This window comes from Ranitomeya imitator, chromosome 8, assembly GCF_032444005.1.
Source record: "Ranitomeya imitator isolate aRanImi1 chromosome 8, aRanImi1.pri, whole genome shotgun sequence".
In the NCBI taxonomy this organism is placed as follows: domain Eukaryota; kingdom Metazoa; phylum Chordata; class Amphibia; order Anura; family Dendrobatidae; genus Ranitomeya; species Ranitomeya imitator.
This window is the reverse complement of record NC_091289.1, coordinates 181,239,374-181,256,850: the sequence shown is the minus strand read 5'-3', so window position 1 is coordinate 181,256,850 and position 17,477 is coordinate 181,239,374. Positions and strand designations below refer to the sequence as shown.

Here is a 17,477-nt window from a genome sequence, read left to right as displayed (position 1 = left end):
GCACATACCCGGATGGAGACCATATACCAATATAAATGCTCGCCACCCGGGCGTAGAACGGGTTCAATAGCTAGTATATATATATATATATATGTGTGTGTATATATACACACACACGTGTTGTTATACCATTCCTTTATCATAGACTCAAGAATTCAGTGAACGTACTGTTTGTCATTTTTTTTTATCAACATTTAAAAAATATTTTTCTAGCGCTTCCTCGTTTTTTCAGTCTTTTTTTTTTCAGAGTCTTTTATTCAACACAAAATCCTAAATAAATCTTTATAAATATTGCGCTTTCCGCCTCTTAACCCCAAATAAAGGATAAATCCTATCCCGAGAATTAACAATTGTAATAAGCCGAGCAGCTGAGGAACAATTATTATTATGTGAAAAGTATTGGATTTTATGTTATGCATGTGTGCGCTGCCAAGCTTAGTGATATAAGACAATTCCTTACCAGTTTACCTCCCTCCCATTCTAGTGGTCTCTAGAGGGACCTGGTTGACTAGAAGAAGGAGAATGATTTTGGCTGTCATTAGTGCTCCTGTGCTGAGCCTGGTTTGCTCATGATCTCCCGTTGACACCTGTGTGGTTACTGAGATGTATTAGACGCTGGCCTCGCTGTATTACCGCTCCCAGCGCTCATTGCTTTTCACATGAATTGCTGTACACACCAATGTCGGTATGTCAGATGCAGTTTACGCTGTTTGAACGAACATTATCCCTCCGGCAAAGACTTTAATTTTTCCTTTTTTGCATTTTTATTTTAAATTAATGACTACAAATTCAGCAACGCAGAAGGACACTTTAATACATGGTACGGGCAGCTACAGCTGGAGGTTCTAGGAACATATACTGAAGACCGTACTGGTACCAAGGGATGGACTGGTACAATACAATTAATAAATTGTACTAAGTGACATTATCCCAGATAAACTCGCTCCCGATGCACAGGCTGTTTACCCAACCAAGTCTTAATCCCCATGTCTATACTCGTTACACTTCCACTCAGACAAGAAGAAGAATTCTTTTATACCCACCATTCTTTCTCCCATGGTTTTGAAGAAAACTAAATATTATGCATGCACGTACAACCCCTGGCACAAATTATGGAATCGCCGGCCTTGGAGGATGTTCATTCAGTTGTTTAATTTTGTAGAATAAAAAGCAGATCACAGACATGGCACAAAACTAAAAGTTATTTCAAATGGCAACTTTCTGGCTTTAAGAAACACTAAAAGAAATCAAGAACAAAAAATGTTGTTGTCAGTAATGGCTACTTTTTTTAACCAAGCATAGGGAAAAAATTATGGAATCACTCAATTTTGAGGAAAAAATTACGGAATCATGAAAAACAAACAAAAAAACACTCCAACACATCACTAGTACTTTGTTGCTTTCATGACTTTTTATGTCATCACACTAGTTTCTCCCAGCTCTGCCGAAATGGGCTGGGTGGTGGCATATCGGGGCATACCATCACATCTCATCTAATTCATGAAGAGCTGTGGCATTCCGTACACCAGAAATCTCACTCCAGTCTCTCCTGACTGGAGTGAGATTTCTAGCGTAGATCACGGAGGCGTTCACCATTTGTCAGACGCTCCAGTTTCATGAAGAGGCACGCACCTTTTCATGAATCAGGAACGTCTGACTCCATTAAGCCTTCCCAGCCCCTCATCAAGACCGGCGTGAACAAGGACTTCTGAATGTTTCCTTTAATTTTTGGCACTAAGATATTAGCAGCAGATTCTTTGGGATCTGTAAACTGCGAGGTAGGGTTTCCATGTATTAGATTCCCAGTAGAACACTGCCCAGAGGATCACACTGCTTCTGCCAATATAGATCCTAGTGCAATATCTTCTATAGGTAAGTGACGTACCTGCGCCTGGTCGTCCATAAATGTAAAAGAGAATATGATTTTTTAGACCTGGCCAACTTTTTCTAGTCCATTTATGATGTTCAGATGTCCATCATAGAATCTATCAGTAGTGGACAAATGGTAGTTCAAGAAAAGTTGATGTAATTTTATGAAAACTCATACCCACTGTGTATTTAAAAGCACTGTTGTGCTTTTTTAGGGAGTTTTTTCCCTTTAGGGAGATCCTGAAAAAATGCATGTAACTCAGTTGTGTTTTTAAATGCAGAATTCCAGCTGCTTTTCAACTAGAAAAAAATAAATAAAAACACTGTATGAAATCTCCAACAAGAACACACCAAAAAAACACAACAAAAATCGAAATGACGTCACTGGTGTCCGCATGCCAGATATTTTGACAACGCGCTCTGTTGCCAGCTCGTTATTGCTGATCTGAGCCGGCAACAGAGCGCGAACTGTCATTGTGCATTATCTCACATTGTACATCATGCTGGGCCTAGGACAGCCCCTGAAACAAGTGTGACTGATTACACTTAATTTCTGTTCCCCGATGGATGAAGCTTCATTTCAGTATCCTAGCATGCACTGAGATTCTGAAACAAAGCATCATCAAAAAGTAAGTGAAAGAAAAAAAAGAAAAGCAGTTAAATAGTGTAGTTAGGGAAGGATATGGAACTTTTAGTTCAAGTATATTAGAAAATGGTTTAGATTATGGCACTAAATAAATAGGGATTTAGGAGGAAAATGATGGTACTTTGGACTATGGACCCTCCCTTTAAGTTCCATTTACACAAGCATTGATAATAAACAAGCTGCAGATGAACGAGTATAACACTTATTAGTCAGATGAAATAATCTAAGGTGTTGCACATTGTTCTTACCAGTGCATCGTCCTATTTAAATAGGACTCGCACTGCACAGAACATACGGTCTATACAAACCGAACAATCTTTAAGGGGATGTGTACACCGACAGCAATTGGCAGCGCTTTGGATGCAGCACATGTCCGTTGCGTCCAAAGGGCTGCCGGCTTTTGAACGCAGGTGATTCTACATGTGTTCATTGAACCGTGCGGAATCACCTCATCCAATACATTGTATGGGTGAGATTTATCTTGCGGAGATATGTCCATCTCTTCAGGTAAGCCGCGGGCATCGGTGCACTCATAATGGGCACAGGATTTCTTGAAATCCCATTCACTATGGTGTAACATCTAAACGCTGAGGGTTGGACGCTGCGGATGTACGCAGCGTCCATTCCGCAGCGTCCATTCCGCAGCGTCTGCTGACCGTGTGCACCTACCCTTACAGATCGTTCCTCAGAAGTTAGAATCTGCGTGTGTAAACAGGCAAGTAAAGAGCCGCCAATCATCAATTTGCTGATCAACATGTTGTTTAATTCCACAGATTGTCAAATGTAAACTGACCTTTAGTTTATACTGTAAGGGTGCGCTGGCAGACTCCCTTTAACATTACACTTGAAGGAATCTGTGGGAGCTAATTGGTGAAAATAAAGGGCACACCGAGAGTATGCAACAGTTTGGGAAACAAAACTGTGTGGCTGAAACAAAAAAGCTTTGGGTGAATAGCATTTCATCTTTTTTCACATTGTATTTTTTCTATTCTCCTAAAAAAAAGTGAAAAATATTATGAAAAACATCACAAAATATGTCGAGAATACAGCTTTGCGTCGGGTGTTTTCCGAATTAACTTGTGCTATTTGGAAAAGGGCTGATATATTAAAAGGTGCAGTTTTGTAAGTATTTGTTGTTTGTTTTTAATTAATATAATTGACCAATGGATTGAACGACCACAAAATTCCTGACTTTAATGTCAAAAAAGGAAATGAGTTGGAAATATCTTGGCAATATACTTTTGAGAAGAAATATGTTCAGCTTGTCCAGTCTGTTTTCCGAAAAGTTTGCAATTATCGAGAGTGAGGCCAAATTCAGACGGCAGTGAAACGCTGTTCGAGTACCGACTTACTGCGGGTCACCTGCGGCTGTCAGTTTTGTATCAGGAAACTCACGGTCATTCTGTCCATCATGGTTTGTACCATATTTCACAAACATCTGAATGTGACCTTAAACTGGTTAAAAAGAAAATAAAGTCATCCTTATGCGGCCTTGAGTTTGTTCTCTGTGATCTTCCTTTTTTTTTCTTATCATCTTTGTGTCATCAATAAATAAGTTCATTTTTTAAGCCAAACATTGGATTCTTTTCTCTCCTTGTTGCAAAAACAATGAATATTTTGTAGCGTTTAAATTCCCTGCGGAAAATGTTATGACAGGCAAGTCTGATGCTAATTGGAGGTCTGCTACATGAGCAGGTTCTGAGCTTCTCCAGCTAGAACAGTTTCTATTTCTCAGACTAAATTGCATCAAACCAAAAAAGATCCTTGTAGTTAAAATAGCCCTAGCAGAAGAAGAGCTTTTAGTCTTGGTGAAACTAGATTATAAAAATGCAACCTAAATCTCACTCAGAATGTTTAAAACTAAATATTTTTAGACACAATTTTTTTTTCTTCAAAATTTAAAAATTGCCCTTTGATAAGTAAGAATTTATTTTAAAAACTGCATTCTGTGTTTACTTGTGTTATCCTTATCTAATATTTACATTTGTTTTGTGATCTGAAACATTTAAGTGTAACAAACATGCAAAAGAATAGGAAATCAGGAAGGGGCAAACACGCTTTCACACCACTGTATATGCAAGAATGTAACTATTATACTATTACCCTATGAACCAAAATATAACTACTATAATACTGCCCCTATTTACAAGAATGTAACAACTATAATACTGCCCCCATTTACAAGAATATAACTACTATAATACTGCCACTATGTACAAGAATATAACTACTATAATACTGCCCCATGTACAAGAATATACTATAATACTGCCCCTATATACAAGAGTATAACTACTATAATACTGCCCCATATATACAAGAATATAACTACTATAATACTGCCCCATGTACAAGAATATACCGTAACTACTATAATACTGCCCCTATATACAAGAATATAACTACTGTAATACTGCCCCAAACATACAAGAATATAACTACTACAATACTGCCCCATATATACAAGAATATAACTACTATAATACTGCCACTATGTACAAGAATATAACTACTATAATACTGCCCCTATATACAAGAATATAACTACTATAATACTGCCCCGTATATACAAGAATATAACTACTATAATACTGCCCCATGTACAAGAATATAACTACTACAATACTGCCCCATGTACAAGAATATAACTACTACAATACTGCCCCATGTACAAGAATATAACTACTGCAATACTGTCTCCTACGACCTAGAATATAGACCTTAGTGGGCGGTAATCTTGAGTAATCCATACAGAGAAGGTTTGTAATCATGTGGTATGTCCGTGAACTTGTCCCATATTTATTCTAACAATCATCACAGACCAGGAGCAATTATCAAGATATTTGGGTATTCATTAGGTCCAAAGTTAATTTCAATGAGTTTTAATTTTTACATTTAATTCTTCACTTACGTACGGCTGACTTTTCCTCCCAAGAGGCTTCCTATTAGTGGAAACCAAAAGCTGCTTTGAGACACACATCTCAGCCTGGCCGGACCAAATACAATGGATATAATTAATGGAGCTCTTTTGTACAACTATCCGTGTATGGGCTATGATGCATAGACTGGCCGCGGGTCTCCTAACCTGAACTTACCTGAACTTGTGAGCCTCATTTAAATATATAAGGTGTCAGTGTCACGATTCCCCTGACCGCTGTCACCAATTGGTCAAGATTCACACCGTGACCGTCACCCCTACGTCACGGATTGAGGTGACTTTAGGCCAACAGACGGCTATCACATGTGCAGGGGGGCTTATCTTAGTTATCCCTCCACTCCACGATGTGATGAAAAAAACACACACAGGGCTATTGACCTCTTAGTTTACAGCAGGGGCTTATTCTAGGTATCCCACTGCTTTCAATATATCACCAACTGCAGGGATTTATGTATATCCCGCTTACAGTTCCACTTAACACTTGCAGCTCTCTGGCGCCCCCTTACTCTCAGGTCAGATTAGGTACTGCACCCTGGGTAATTAGTCGCCAGACAGACTGCCTGCGATGTACTGGCTATTGGGCACGCTGCAGCGACGCGATAACTACTCCCACTCAGGCAGGAACAATAATTATTAACGCCGCAGTCACTACAGCATCCCTCAACAGTCGGTACACATATCGCTGCCACCAGCTTCGATTAAACGGGTCCGAAGCTAACCCAACACAGTAGCGTATTTCCCTTCAAGAGACTTAGGGTACAGTTTAGAACAGGAGAACGAACTAATATGAAATATTATATTCCATAAAAATTAGGCAGTGCTTTATCAAAAAATATTTTATAAGATATTACAAATGAGACAATTGCAAATATGTACATGGGTAATTATAACATAAAGGGAATAAATGAGAAAAGATAACACTCACTTGTTAAAAGCATTGCAGGCAATCAGGCTAGGGCAGTTTCCATATATCCCAGTCCATGGGATGCTGCTGGCTTCAGGAGAAGACAAGAAGTCAGGAAGAAATCTAGCAGAGAGCGTCAGCTGGGGATGTGTGCAGCCAGTTATACTTTCAAGGCTGTGACATCACAGAAGGGCTGGTTTATCCAGACCCTCCTCTCTCTACATTCTGAGTACTTCAATCTTAAATTTATCTACTTGCTATAACTTTGCTACAAAACATGACAGAGTCAGACTCAACCTATCATTCATCTCGGATTAATGTGAGCATTCTAATGAGATCAAATATGTCCTATCTGGGATACATATTTACAGAGAAAACCCTACTTCTTTACCAGATGGAGTTAGAAGCCCGAGTTTCATGGGATGTGTAGATACACCGAGTGAGGATAAGAATATATATTTTCGTATTTCTAGCTTAAATAGTTTGCCTAATAGCTAACAAAAAACTAAACAAAGAATCTTTCATGAATTTTTGGAGCCACTTTTCCTTATAGCTGAACAAGAGCTTACACAGGAAATGCCAGTCGTAAATTCCATTCGGCAGTAAAACCTCTCTTCCCCCATACTCTCAGAGAAGGAAAGCCAGGAATTTGCAGCTACAAACTGTTACTCCAAGAAGGGGGGCTTAGCCCACGCAGGCTAGCAAGAGAACTAGTTATGATATTTCATACCATATCGTGACACTTCCCCCTTTTGGTGTGCGCTAGGGAGGTAGAACCCGACGGTATGCCTCCATGGGCACCTCAGTAGGTTCACCCTGGCGGGAGAGTCCATCGGCATTCCCATGCTCCCTTCCCCTTTTTGTGTTCAATGGTGAAGTCAAACTGCTGAAGGGCAAGGCTCCAGCGTAGCAACATGCCGTTGGTTCCACACATGGCGTTTAGCCAGCGCAGAGGGTTGTGGTCGGTCACCACAGTGAAAGTGTGACCGTACAAGTAGGGCTGCAAGCGCTGCAGGGCCCAGACTATGGCCAGGCACTCCTTCTCGATTGTGGAGTAGGCCACTTCCCTCGGCAAAAGTTTCCGGCTCAGGTATAACACGGGGTGCTCTTGGTCCCCCGAGTCAACCTGGCTGAGCACAGCACCAAGGCCAAACTCGCTGGCGTCGGTCTGCACCAAGAACGGTCGACTGCTGTCGACTGCTTTCAACACAGGGGCGTTGCACAGTGCGGTTTTCAACGCCTGGAAGGCCCCCTCACAGCCATCTGTCCAGTTGACGATGTGGGGTAGCTTCTTCCTGGTGAGGTCCGTCAGAGGTTTTGCCAGGCTACTATAGTGCTGTACGAAGCGCCTATAGTACCCTGCAGTGCCCAAGAAGGACATCACCTGTTTCTTGGTCACGGGAGTGGGCCAGTTCACGATCACTCCCACTTTGTCAGGCTCTGGCTTCAGGGTGTTCCCGCCTACCCGGTGCCCCAGGTAGTGAACCTCCCTCATGCCCATCTGGCACTTTCCCGGCTTGATAGTCAGTCCTGCTTGGTGAATTCGCCTGAGCACCTCCTCGAGATGCTGCAGGTGTTCCTTCCAGGAGGGACTGAAGATGGCAATGTCATCCAAGTACGCCACGGCGTACGTCTCCAGTCCCTGAAGCAGGAGGTTGACCATCCGCTGGAAAGTGGCAGGGGCATTCTTCATGCCGAAGGGCATGACCGTGGACTCGTACAGTCCGAAGGGCGTGATAAAGGCGGACTTCTCCTGCGCCTCGGGGCTCAGGGGAATCTGCCAGTATCCTCTACTCAAATCCATTATTGTCAGGTATTTTGCGCCAGCTAACTTCTCAAGCAGCTCCTCGATGCGCGGCATGGGGTGTGCGTCAGAGGCTGTGATGGCGTTGAGCCCCCTGTAGTCCACGCAGAAGCGGGTGGTCCGGTCCTTCTTTGGCACGAGAACTACAGGTGAGGCCCACGCACTCTTTGACCGTCGAATCACCCCCAGCTGTAACATCTCATCAATCTCTTGGCGCATAATCTGCTGCACCTGGTCAGAGATTCGATAGGGTGTTCGCCGTAGTGGGGCGTGATTCCCGGTGTCCACCTCGTGGACTGCTAACTCAGTCCTCCCAGGTCGGTTGGAGCACACGACCCGGAAAGGTTCCAGTGTGGTTTGCAACTGCACCCGCTGGGGTACAGTTAACGAGGCGCTTACCTCCACATCCTCGATGGACCCATTGGCCTTGGCTTGGGCCAGCAAGTCCAGGAGGGTGTCTTCCTCACCGTCTTCGGGCAAGCTGCAGACCAGTAGGACGAAAGGTTCACGTTCGTGATAAGCCTTCATCATGTTGACGTGAAAGGCCTTTCGCCTACCCCGAGCGTGGTCAAGCGTGACCACGTAAGTGACCGGGTTGAGCTGTTGGTGGACGACGTACGGGCCCTCCCAGGCGGCCTGAAGCTTATCCGTTGGTACGGGGACCAGCACCCACACCTTTTGACCCACGTGGTAGGTCCACTCCCGGGCGTTCTGGTCGTACCAGTGCTTCTGATCAGCCTGAGCCTGCGTCATGTTGTCATGCACCAACTGCGTCAAGGTCTGCATCTTGTCACGGAAGCGCATGACATACTCCACTATGGACACTTCAGAAGGGTTCGGCTCCTCTTCCCAGGATTCTCTTACCAACCCAAGGGGTCCCCGGACTCGCCTGCCGTACAGGAGCTCGAAGGGGGAGAACCCCGTCGAGGCCTGCGGAACCTCTCGGTAAGCGAACAGCAGGTGTGGGAGGTACCGCTCCCAGTCGCGCCCTTGGGTCTCAACCAGCATGCGTAGCATCTGTTTGAGGGTACCATTGAAGCGTTCACACAAGCCATTGGTCTGTGGGTGATACGCACTCGATACCAGGTGCTTCACCTGCATTCTCTTACAGAGAGCCTCCATTAGGCGAGACATAAATTGGGTCCCTTGATCAGTAAGCATTTCCCTGGGAAATCCTACACGTGAAAAGATGGCCAACAGGGCATCCGCCACCTTATCTGCCCTAGTTGACGACAGAGCTACTGCCTCTGGGTACCGTGTAGCATAGTCTACCACAGTAAGGATGTATTGCTTTCCAGAGCTGCTGGGGACGGCCAGCGGGCCCACAATGTCCACCGCGATCCTCTGGAAAGGCTCCTCTATTACTGGCAAAGGGATCAGGGGAGCCTTAATAGCAGGCCCCGCCTTCCCCACTCTTTGACAAGTGACACAGGAGCGGCAGTAGTTTGACACATCTGTCCCCATCTTAGGCCAATAGAAGTGTTGAGACAGCCGGGCCTTAGTTTTGCTGATCCCCAAGTGTCCAGCTAGCGGGATCTCATGGGCAATCCGCAACAACTCACCCCGGAATTGCTGTGGGACGACCAGCTGTCTTTCCCTCAACCACTCCTTTTGTGATTCTCCGGGTACTGTCTCCCGGTACAACCTTCCTTGTTCCCAGAACACCTTCTCCGTATCAGCCTCGGAGAAGTGCGTCCCGGCAAGTTGTCTCAAACTCTCTAGGCTCGCATCTGTGTGTAGAGCGGCCTGAAACTCCTGGCTAGGGGAAGCCAGAAGCGACGTCAGGGTCCCTTCCCCACGGGAACCCTCTTGGACCTGCTCTGGGTCCACCTCTGTTTCAGTCACAGTGATGACTGAGGAAGGTCCGGAAGGCAGACAGTTATCTGCGTCCCGGGCACTCTGACTGCGGGTGACAGCAGCTACGTAGGCTGTCTCCCCGGGGGTTTCTACAGTCCCATCAGCCGGCGCTGCTATGGGCTCTACCTCCCCATCCACCCCCAACACTCCAGGGGCAGTGCTACTTATGGGCCAGTTACCTTCCTCGGTGGCACTGGTCACTTTCATGGCATCACCTTCCTCACGGTTCCCATGCATCTCCCCATTTCCTGTAGCACCGACACTTGCCCCTGTTAGGGGTTCCTCAGCCGTCTCACTCCGCAGAGCGACGTGGCTGGGCACGCCTGTACCTATGGACACATTAACCTTCACAGAAAAATCATTATCAGGTTCAGCTGGCACAGGTACAACATTTTCACCATCAATCCTAGGGAAAAAATGGTTATTAGATGCATCCTTACAAGATAAAGCATGGTCAGGTAACACATGCGATTTCCCATCATCATCATCATCATCATCAGGGTTAACTTTACCCGCATTAGTAGATTGGGGAGGGGTGTCAGGAACGTAGTATGCAAACATCCTCCCCAAATCAGTCCCCAACAAAACATCAGTGGGCAAATTATCAGACAGCCCCACTTCCTTCACCCCGCTCCCAGCACCCCAATCAATAAAAACCCGGGCCATCGGTAAGGGACAGCTGATGCCCCCAATCCCAGTGACAGTTAGGGTTTTCCCCGGAATGATTTCTTCAGGGGCCGCCAGTTCGGGTCGGATGAGGGTTCGTTCAGCCCCGGTGTCCTTGAGGCCTGTAGCAACGTGGCCTCCCACAGTGACGGGCTGTACGTTGTCACACACCCTCCCAACCACACCACCCACCAAAAGAACTGCTGCATTAGGCCCTGGGGCCTTGGCTGGGGTGTTCTTCTGCTTGGCTGGGCAGTAGGTACTGATATGACCAGTCTGATTGCAGGTGAAACACTTGCGAGGTTCGGTGGTAGGTCTGGTGTTGTTGGCCACAGGGCCAGGACCTCTGGTGTGTTGGCTGGCAGGGGTACTGGCGTTGGTTGCAGGCTTACCCCCTCTCCAGCTGGTGGTGACTGGCTTCCGCACTTCCGATCTACGGTTGGCTTCATAGGCATCGGCAATCTGCGCTGCTTTCGTCACGTCTTTGGGTTCTCTGTCCATCACGAACTGTCGCACCTCAGCTGGGCAAAGATGAAAGAACTGGTCTTTGATCATCAGGTCTCGCAGCTGTGCAAAGGTGGTCACTGACAGTCCTTGGGTCCACTGGTCAAAGTGGGTCCCCAGTCCATGCACCACATCACTGTAGCTGTCGTGTGGGCCACGTTGGAGGGTCCGGAACTTTCTACGGTACACCTCGGGTGTAAGCTGGTACTTGGCTATCAGAGCCTGCTTGATGGCCTCATAGTCACCATCTTGTTCTTAAGGGAGGGCAGCAAATGCCTCCAGAGCTTTACCTCTCAGCCCTGGTGTCAGGTATCGGGCCCATTCATCTGTAGGCAGCCGGTACTGTCTGCAGGCTTTCTCAAAGGCCCGCAGAAAAGTGTCCAAGTCTCCGTCCTTCTCCATAACAGGGAAGTGATCGGGCCGGGGCTTCGGTATCTGAGCGCTGCTTGGCTCACGTCTATGGGCGGTGGAGGGCATCCCCCCCTGCCGGAGCATCTCCAGTTCATGTTCTCGCTGGGCTTGGCGCTCGGCTCTCTCAGCCTCTCGCTGGGCCTCTCGTTCGGCTCGGGCCTCCTGCCGATACTGCTGAATCAGCCGTAGGCGTCCCTCATGGTCACCAGTGGGGAGTTCTTCCAAGGCCGCCTGCAGGTGGGGGTCCAATTCGCCCGGATTGCTAACAGGGCCGGCATTCAGTGGTTGGACCTCTGCTGCAGCACCATGTTCGCTGGCTCTGTGGCCTGGCTTGGTCGGCTTCAAATTGCACCAGTTCAGCGACCATTTGAGTCTTGGTCTTACCCTGGGGGTTCAGGCCATGGTACGTGCATATCCCAGCAAGAGAGTCCTTCTTCTGCTGGTTGTACCAGGCTTCCCCTTTCGCAGCCATGGTTGCCAAATAAAAGATAGGATAGAAAAACGAAGAGAAAGGGAAGGGATAATTACCAGTACGCAATTGTCTCACAACTAAAAAGCACTGAGTTCGTTCTCCAAACTTATTTGCGCAGAGTCCTCGCAAGAACTTTCTGCAAGTTTTTAGTGAGAGGAATGATTACTCAAACCAAATCACTAATGCTCTAAGATATCCCACCGCTGCCACCAATTGTCACGATTCCCCTGACCGCTGTCACCGATTGGTCAAGATTCACACCGTGACCGTCACCCCTACGTCACGGATTGAGGTGACTTTAGGCCAACAGACGGCTATCACATGGGCAGGGGGGCTTATCTTAGTTATCCCTCCACTCCACGATGTGATGAAAAAAACACACACAGGGCTATTGACCTCTTAGTTTACAGCAGGGGCTTATTCTAGGTATCCCACTGCTTTCAATATACCACCAACTGCAGGGATTTATGTATATCCCGCTTACAGTTCCACTTAACACTTGCAGCTCTCTGGCGCCCCCTTACTCTCAGGTCAGATTAGGTACTGCACCCTGGGTAATTAGTCGCCAGACAGACTGCCTGCTATGTACTGGCTATTGGGCACGCTGCAGCGACACGATAACTACTCCCACTCAGGCAGGAACAATAATTATTAACGCCGCAGTCACTACAGTCAGGTTCACGTCTGGAGACCTACGGTCAATCCATTTATCGCAATCTGTACACTGACCGTGTTACACAGACATCTGAATGAGGTTTTTCTGGCGATGTCGAGGTAGACGACACAAAACTGCTGAGCCCAGTGATTGATTACAGTGATCACATGCTATGACACCCACTAATCAGACATTGATGGCTTTTCCTTAGGCATGTTTCACTGGTCCGTATAAAACACGTACGTGAAAATCAGATATCGCTGTCTTCATTGTATTCCATCAATATGTCATCAGTGTGTCATCCGTGTGTCCATTTTTTACCATTAGTTTGGTCATCAGTGTTTTTACGGTATGAAAAAGAAAGAAATTGCAAAGCTTCTCCTATACAGTGCCTTGCAAGAGTATTCGGCCCCCTTGAACTTTTCAACCTTTTCCCACATATCATGCTTCAAACATAAAGATACCAAATGTCAATTTTTTTGAAGAAACAACAACAAATGGAACACAGTTGTGAAGTTGAACTAAATTTATTGGTTATTTTAAATTTTTGTGGAAATTCAAAAACTGAAAAGTGGGGCATGCAATATTTTTCGGCCCCTTTAACTTAATAGTTTGTTGCGCCACCTTTTGCTGCAATTACAGCTGCAAGTCGCTTGGGGTTTGTCACTATCAGTTTTGTACATCGAGAGACTGAAATTCTTGCCCATTCTTCCTTGGCAAACAGCTCTGCTTCTCACCTTTTATCTCTATCCTCCTCTTTCGGCCTCTCGCAGCATACTAACTCTCCAACACATGAAGATGGAAACTCCCTTGACTTGGTCTTCTCCCGGCTTTGCTCAGTCGATGATTTCACAAACTCCCCTCTCCCGCTCTCTGACCACAACCTTCTTTCATTCTCTATCAAGAACTGCCATCCCGCTCAGGTCACCCCCACTTTCCACACTTATAGAAACATACAGGCCATTAACACCCAGAAACTTATGAAGAACTTGCAGTCCTCATTGGCCCCAATCTTCTCCATCTCATGTCCTGATTCTGCTCTGAAGCATTACAATGAAACCCTGCAAAGTGCCCTGGATGAAGCTGCTCCTCCTATACATAAAACAACTCGGCACAGACGGCAACAACCGTGGCACACGCTGCAAACACGTTTCCTGCAGCGGTGCTCCAGGTGCGCAGAACGTCTGTGGAGAAAATCTAATCTACCCGAAGATTTCATCCATTATAAGTTCATGCTAAAGACATACAATTCTGCCCTTCACCTCTCCAAACAAACCTACTTCAACACCCTCATCACCTCCCTGTCCAATAACCCTAAACGTCTCTTTGACACGTTCCAGTCCCTACTCAACCCAAGAGAGCAGGCCCCAACCACGGATCTCCGTGCTGACGATCTGGCCAATTACTTCAAAGAAAAAATTGACCACATTCGACAGGAAATCATCTCCCAATCCCTTCATACCATGCACTGTCCTCCCTCCCCCACTGCATCTAGTTCACTCTCTGACTTTGAAGCAGTTACAGAAGAAGAAGTAAGCAGGCTCCTTGCATCTTCTCGCCCGACCACTTGCACCAGTGACCCCATTCCGTCACATCTCCAGTCCCTTTCCCCGGCTGTCACCTCTCACCTAACAAAAATATTCAACCTTTCCCTCACTTCCGGTAATTTTCCCTCCTCATTTAAGCATGCCATCATACATCCATTACTTAAAAAACCATCCCTCGATCAAAACTGTGCCGCTAATTATAGACCTGTCTCTAATCTTCCCATCATCTCTAAACTCCTCGAACGCCTGGTCCACTCCCGTCTTACCCGCTATCTCTCAGATAACTCTCTTCTCGACCCTCTTCAATCTGGCTTCCGCTCTTTACACTCTACTGAAACTGCCCTCACTAAAGTCTCTAATGACCTACTAACAGCTAAATCTAATGGTCACTACTCCATGCTAATTCTCTTAGATCTCTCTGCAGCATTCGATACTGTGGATCATCAGCTCCTCCTCACTATGCTCCGCTCCATCGGCCTCAAGGACACCGTTCTCTCCTGGTTCTCCTCCTATCTCTCTGACCGATCCTTCACTGTATGTTTTGCTGGTTCCTCCTCCTCTCACCTTCCCCTTACTGTTGGGGTTCCTCAAGGATCAGTCCTAGGCCCCCTCCTCTTCTCGTTGTATACTGCCCCTATTGGACAAACAATCAGTAGATTTGGTTTCCAGTACCATCTCTATGCTGACGACACCCAATTATACACTTCTTCTCCTGATATCACACCGACCTTTTTAGAAAACACCAGTGATTGTCTTACCGCTGTCTCTAACATCATGTCCTCCCTCTATCTGAAACTAAACCTGTCAAAAACTGAACTCCTCGTGTTTTCTCCCTCTATTAACCTACCTTTGCCTGACATTGCCATCTCCGTGTGCGGTTCCACCATTACTCCAAAGCAACATGCCCGCTGCCTTGGGATCATACTTGACTCCGAGCTTTCATTCACCCCCCACATCCGATCACTGGCTCGCTCTTCTTACCTGCATCTCAAAAACATTTCTAGAATTCGCCCTTTTCTTACTTTCGACTCTGCAAAAACTCTTACTGTTTCACTTATTCATTCTCGTCTGGACTATTGTAACTCTCTACTAATCGGCCTCCCTCTTACCAAACTTTCCCCGCTCCAATCTGTCCTGAATGCTGCTGCCAGGATCATATTCCTCACCAACCGTTACACCGATGCCTCTACCTTGTGCCAGTCATTACACTGGCTACCCATCCACTCCAGAATCCAGTACAAAACTACTACCCTCATCCACAAAGCACTCCATGGTTCTGCACCACCCTACATCTCCTCTCTGGTCTCAGTCTACCACCCTACCCGTGCCCTCCGCTCCGCTAATGATCTCAGGTTAGCATCCTCAATAATCAGAACCTCCCACTCCCGTCTCCAAGACTTTACACGTGCTGCGCCGATTCTTTGGAATGCACTACCTAGGTTAATACGATTAATCCCCAATCCCCACAGTTTTAAGCGTACCCTAAAAACTCATTTGTTCAGACTGGCCTACCGCCTCAATGCATTAACCTAACGATCCCTGTGTGGCCTATTTATAAAAAAAAAAAAAAATCAGGTTCCTCGCATCATGTTCTCATTCACTTTATGCAGTTAATAGCCCTCTGTGTCTGTACTGCTACATACTTAGGCAGTTAACTGGTTCATGCAGCTTTACATGAACACCTGAGCCTTACACTATGGCTGGTCCGAACAACTAAAGCAATTGTTACCATCCACCTCTCGTGTCTCCCCTTTTCCTCATAGTTTGTAAGCTTGCGAGCAGGGCCCTCATTCCTCCTGGTATCTGTTTTGAACTGTATTTCTGTTATGCTGTAATGTCTATTGTCTGTACAAGTCCCCTCTATAATTTGTAAAGCGCTGCGGAATATGTTGGCGCTATATAAATAAAAATTATTATTATTATTAACAGCTCGAGCTCAGTGAGGTTTGATGGAGATCGTTTGTGAACAGCGGTTTTCAGCTCTTTCCACAGATTTTCGATTGGATTGAGGTCTGGACTCTGACTTGGCCATTCTAACACCTGGATACGTTTCTTTGTGAACCATTCCATTGTAGATTTTGCTTTATGTTTGGGATCATTGTCTTGTTGGAAGACAAATCTCCGTCCCAGTCTCAGGTCTTTTGCAGACTCCAACAGGTTTTCTTCAAGAATGGTCCGGTATTTGGCTCCATCCATCTTCCCATCAATTTTAACCATCTTCGCCGTCCCTGCTGAAGAAAAGCAGGCCTAAACCATGGTGCTGCCACCACGTTTGACAGTTGGGATGTTGTGCTCAGGGTGATGAGCTGTGTTGCCTTTATGCCAAATATATCGTTTGGCATTGTTGCCAAAAAGTTCGATTTTGGTTTCATCTGACCAGAGCACTTTCTTCCACATGTTTGGTGTGTCTCCCAGGTGGCTGGTTGCAAACTTTAAATTACACTTTTTATGGATATCTTTGAGAAATTGCTTTCTTCTTGCCACTCTTCCATAAAGGCCAGAGTTGTGCAGTGTGCGACTGATTGCTGTTTTATGGACAGACTGTCCCACCGGACCTCTCTTAGATGATATCTGAGTGCAGTCCAATTTTCACTGACTGACAGCGTGGAGAGTATAATGACATGGGGATAGTGTCACCGGAGTTTAGACCAGGGGCGCTAGCTGGGAACACGAGCCGATACACACGTAGTGAGAAGACCGAGGTGTGTAGAGCACACAGGACCTGAGCTAGGTCGGTCACGTGATCATAGGGGCAGAGTTAAGCCGGTCATGTGACCACAGGGGCGGAGCTACCTCACGATTGGACGGAGAGCCAATCGTGGTGCGGAGAAAGGTGCGCAAACCAAATAACGAAGTCAAAGCAAAGCCAAAGGTCATAAGCTAGACGAGTAAACAGGGACGAGCCAAGGGGTCAGAAGACCAGGAGGGACAATGCAGTACTGAGCAGGGAGACAGAGACAATAGTAAAGGGACAAACCGGGTCATACACAGCGAAACTCACACACAGCGATTATAGACGAGTAACCTGGGTCAGCAATCTCTAGCCGAATAAACAGAATTATCACCGACACTGGACCCAGGAATCACCAGCATTAAATAGCCACCCCAGAAACAAAGAGATGCGGACAAATTTAACCATGACCTGACCAGGATGGAGCAGAACCGCCTGATCCTGAGTCATGGCAGTGAAGATGAAGAAACTTC

General features: G+C 46.2%; 1 protein-coding gene and 1 long non-coding RNA gene across 2 annotated transcripts in view; one reads left to right on the top strand and one right to left on the bottom strand.

Annotated features, from left to right (window-relative positions):
* The window catches only part of LOC138647544 (uncharacterized), a 47,212-nt gene extending 40,737 nt beyond the window's left edge, over positions 1–6,475 (bottom strand). Inside the window, exon 1 of the long non-coding RNA XR_011314994.1 lies at positions 6,379–6,475. This is a non-coding gene — a long non-coding RNA (uncharacterized lncRNA). The remainder of the gene's footprint in view (positions 1–6,378) is intronic.
* The window catches only part of PTPRF (protein tyrosine phosphatase receptor type F), a 1,072,658-nt gene that overhangs the window by 387,771 nt on the left and 667,410 nt on the right, over positions 1–17,477 (top strand). The gene's annotated exons all lie outside the window — the stretch shown is intronic.